The sequence below is a fragment of the Taudactylus pleione genome, unplaced genomic scaffold (assembly GCF_031769625.1).
Source record: "Taudactylus pleione unplaced genomic scaffold, aTauple2 ptg001137l, whole genome shotgun sequence".
NCBI lineage: Eukaryota > Metazoa > Chordata > Amphibia > Anura > Myobatrachidae > Taudactylus > Taudactylus pleione.
Window position 1 is genome coordinate 4,226,430 of NW_028285538.1, and position 5,378 is coordinate 4,231,807.

Genomic DNA, 5,378 nt, shown 5'->3' on the forward strand with positions numbered 1-5,378 from the left:
GCCTCTTCTCACTGTGCCCTCTGTGTAATACCAGTGGGACCAATGATCTATCAGAGTGGGGTTACTCCTAATGGCAACCCTGTATTTTTTGCGCAGTTTTGCCTAGGAATGCTGGGGCAGATCAATGGTCCCAGTAGTATATTTAAAACTTTGAAAGAGAATGAACAATGGCTGATCCACCACAGCTGGTGCCCCCCACCGGATCTAGAGCCCGGAGCATGAGCTCCACCTGCTCTGCCCACGCTACACCACTAGTATCCAAATAAATATTTGCAGACCTTTCACATCTCAGACAGCACCGTCTGATTTCCAGCTTTACATTGTCCTCAATACTCCTGTGAATCACTGAGTAATATCCACTGACTCCTCATAAGATGATGAGGCACAGAAGTGCAGGCCACCATGTCCTCCCAAGATGACCTTTGCTGTGATTGAATCAGTCCCTATCTCCTCTGGTACAGCTGGTGTCTGCCCTTAATCTTGATTATACCCTGTTGCCCTAATTCCAACATCTGAGCAGGAATTTATATTATAATCCTGATTGGTTGCTATGGGCAACACATCCATTTGACCCCTACAACAGTGGTTCCCAAATTGTTTGAACTACGGGGCCCTAGAGTATCAGCATTGTTTTAAGGCACTTCTAAGCCAAAAGTTTATTATTGAGAAATTGTGAAAAAAAATTTGTAAAGTAGTAAAGTGAAGTAAATTGTGCTTACCGGTCATCCTGTCATTCTTGGGTTCAGTTATGTGGTGGTGGACAGGTTTGCACTTCTGTTTGTCCACATATTTACACTACATTAACCATAAATAATTTGATTTGGTGCTGGACCACCAACCTGAGGCACACCTGCAAGTGTCCCAAGGTCCCCCAGGGTGCCATGGCACACAGTTTGGGAACCACTGCCCTACAGTAAATCTAACTCAAGGTTAAGTCATACCTATAAAGATCATATATATATATATATATTAGGGATGTGCAGGCTCGGATAGGTTCGAGTTTGCACGTGGAGTTCGGATTTTTCCCTCCAAAAAAACGGAACTCAGAAAGAGGCAAAACGTCATCTTGCATGGACGAACATCATCATTCCTGGACAAAAGACCAGGAATGATGATGTTCGTCCATGCAAGATGACGTTTTGCCTCGTTGTGAGTTCCGTTTTTTTGGAGGGAAAAATCCGAACTCCACGTGCAAACTCGAACCTATCCGAGCCTGCACATCCCTAATATATATATATATATATATATATTCTTCTACTTATTCACCATAAGAGGGAGCCCTTGCAGTATACTGTATGTGACAAGTACCTGCTCTGATATTTTTCTAGTTACAGCCTTCTAATCTTTATATTGGACATCAAATAAAGGATTCTCCTATAACATATCATCACAAACCTTCTACTCAGCATCCTATTTTACTGCCAAGAAAGAAACATTTCTGTGTTACTGAGTTAGTAGCTAGAGACCATTCAAGAAGCTAATGCTGGGTACACACTATGCGATATGTCACTCAATCAGCCGACGAAAGACATATCGCATAGTGCATCTGTCCGTGTGTACAGTAGATATTATTTGACGAAACCTTATACTTAAGTTCATTAGTATTTTTTTTTAATTAGTGTGCCTATTGAAATATTTTATATGCTTGTTACAAATACATTTATTTATCCAGTAGATTCATCATTATATTTAAACTGAATTTATTCCGTCTGCTGGTGCAATTTTATATGAAGGAATTTTGTTTCCATAACAACACTGCAATGGGCAAGAATTTCATCACTTCTGCCTTCAAAATCACATTCACTAACAAATCCTCATCTTCTAGAAATGACGATGATGTAACGTCCGGGATTCTGGAACAAACATTCCGGTCCGGCATGAAATTTCCAAGTGCTATTTTGGGACATGTAGGAACAACTACTGATACCGACTGCCATTATATTTTAAAAAATGAGACATAATTTTTCCCATTATAAATAACTTCACAAAACCAGTAAGTTGGTACAAGAAGAAATAGAACATCTAACATTAATAATAGCCATGAAACATAACCTCACTAAGAAAGAAAGAGATGCCGGAAAGAACCTCAGTAAGAATGAAAATAGTTATAAAACTCTGTAATAAAGGTGGGGGGGGGCTACCATATAACAGAAGGACTATATCAGAGAAATTCAAAGACAGTTAGCAGAACCAAACCACTTATCAAACATTAAAAAGTGTGACCCAACAGTGAAGATAAAGGACCACTTTGAAAAGATGATTAGATGATTAGGAAGCATCTGAACACACGGAGGATGAATTCAACTTTATCAACATTTTAGATCCACTTATTCAACTATACAGTATATGTCTTACCAAAAGTTCATAAGGATGCAACAAACCCCCTGGGGAGACCATTTATCGCAGGCACCAACAGTCTTACATCAAACCTTTCAGCTCTTATCGAAAATCTACTACAACCAATGGTGAAAACTAATCCAGATTATCTCAAAGACACTGGATACACTTTCGAGAAACTATAGAACAATGTATGGATCAGCAATAAAAGACTGTGAACCGCTGATTTAGCTTCACTATACACGTGCATTCAACATGACGATGGAATCAGGGCCATATCATAGTTCTTGAATCAAACAGAACTCAGAACTAAAAAAAAAATTATTATAGAAGCAATCAGATTTATCTTGGAGAACAACTACTTCTAATATGAATGGCACCCCAATGTGGACTAAATTTGCCCTCCCACCACATCTACAATAGCGTGACTTGGGGTACCCATCTAAAAACATGGCATCATTTTATAGATGACATCATCTTCATATGGGAGGGAAACGAGGAGGAGCTCACAGCGTTTTACACTTACCTCAACACCAATAATGTTAATTTGACTCTGACCTTTTACCAGAGCACACAGAGCATCAATTTTCTAGACCTGACTATTCACGTCAAAGACAACTCCCTGCAAACAATGACATACACAAACCAACTGATGTAAATAGGTACATCCCCACGAACAGTGAACATCATAACAATTAGCTCAAGCGAGTGCCAAAAGGCCAGTTGCTAAGAGTAAAGAGAAATTATAGCAAAGATACCGTTTGTTCAGTACAAATCCAGAAAATGAAGGAGAACATTCTAGACAAGGGGTACAATAACAATCACCTTATAAGTATAATCAACAAATATAGATCAAACCTTCTAGATCTGAAATTCAAAGGGGCAGAACAGGATCCCATCCTAAAAGAACTAATCCCCACAAAACCTAAATTTTTCTACAGTAAGGCAAAAAACTTGAAAGACCAACTAGTTAAAAATAGTCTCCCAAAACAAAAAATCCTATACGCACCAAAGGATTCCACAGATGTGACATGTACCTGGGATGCAGACTCATCAAGGCAGACATCTCCAAAAATACGAAGATTACGGTTAACAATATCACCTTAGAGATTGACGATTTTATCACTTGTCATACCATGAATGTGGAAGAACAACTAGATCCCTAACAACCAGAATTGCAGAACATCTAGGGACTATAAACAAAGGACTACTAACTCACCACCTTTTGGATCATTTCCATCAGAAGCCTAACTGCTCCACCAAAAAAATTCTACCAATTTGTTGGAAAGATAGAAATATCAATGAAAAACCTAGCCCATGCAAAACTTTATTTTCACGGGGACTCAACCAGGACATTGAGTTAAAGAGGTTTTTTTCATAAGCAGCAATGCTCTTGAACTTCAGGATTTACTTAACCCACCAAGCCATACTATGTACTGTAAACACATATTTTTAAGTTCACTAGTATTTATTTATTTTATTAGTGCCCTATATAAAGAAGAAACCAGCCAGACATCTCCACACCTTGAAAAAGAGACACCAGAGTCTTGAAACACGTCAGCACATGCTGTAGACTTGAGAATCCTGTAAGAGATTTCCGGAGTCTCTTAACCACAACAACTTGTTTACTGTCTGGTAAATGTGGCCAGTTTGCCACCAATGTTGTTACTTATTGTTTATGTTTTGTCTTGTGATTATTTTTATGCATTAATAAATGCTAATTTTAATATGTACAAAATTGCAGGTATAAGCTTTTTCATTCTACGCCTTTGATGTTATTTAGCTGACTGCTTTCTACAGACATCATTACTACTGCATGCTGAGCAATCAGTCATTACCTGCGTTATCAGGTTGTGTTTAGCCTTCTGAGATAAATCTGGTTTACTGCTTTTTTTTTTGCATGCTAAGCAATCAGCTATTATTTATGTTTAGCCTTCTGAGGTAAATCTGGTTTACTGCTAAGACCATGATGGATGTTGCATGTCTATGCTAGTTTGTGCACACACATAAAGATAATTGTAATTAAGATATGCTTATTTGACAAAGAACGTTGTTCGCACACAAAAAAAAAGTGAGCTATAAAGGGAGGGCCCTCTCTTTTGACACATCCATTCTCATTCACTTCATATTTTGGTTTATTGGGTTGAAACCAGGTGTCAAAAATAGGTAACTGTTAACACCTTTTCATGTGCAGCAGTTTTCCAATATATCAGTCAATCGAGCGCAGAACTGCCGCCGAGCAGAATCATGGACTCACAATGCAGATACTTGTGGCATTTTCTTGACCTGTGAGTCAAGTAACACAAAAGAAGCCAGAAGCGATGATGGCCAGCAGGCTGGATCTCCTCCTGCTCTTGCTGCAGTGTTGCCGGGAAATGAGATGTAGTGACGTCATGGTCTGTCTCATCCCTGGTGCAAAGCGGAGCTACATTAGGAGCTGTCAAAAATATGCAGGTCTAATATAATGGTCCCACTCAGACTAGAGCCTCCGACTCAAGAAGAAGTAGGTTTTTCTGTACCTAACGAGCGAGAAACATTTCTATAGATGCTGTCACACATTAGCTTAATATATTGTACATCAGTGGTAAGAAATTATCTATCAGTTGTGGAACAAAAAATTCCTGCATGCCCTGACAGCCAGCATATTCCTTCTGTACTATATCTTAATCAGCAAATTAGGTTCCAAACTGAACCAGATCCACAGCCTGTACATAAACATTGACTACATTAAATAGTTAATTTATAGCACACAATTATGTATTAATTCAATCTCTATTAGAATCAAGCTCAGTATGATACCAATAATACCAGAAAGGAGGCGGCTATAAAAAACTGGGACCCAGGACAGTGCTACTCAAAATACGGTTCTCAAAAGCACTGACTTATAATTAGACAGTTTTCTAATTGTTAATAAATTTATATCAATTCAAGAGTTTTTAGAGAAACAAGGTTTCCCTATTGGAAAGATGGAACATGACTCAACTGTGCAACTTTTTGCAAATGATTGCATCTCCCACACATGTTTTAAGGACATATGTGAG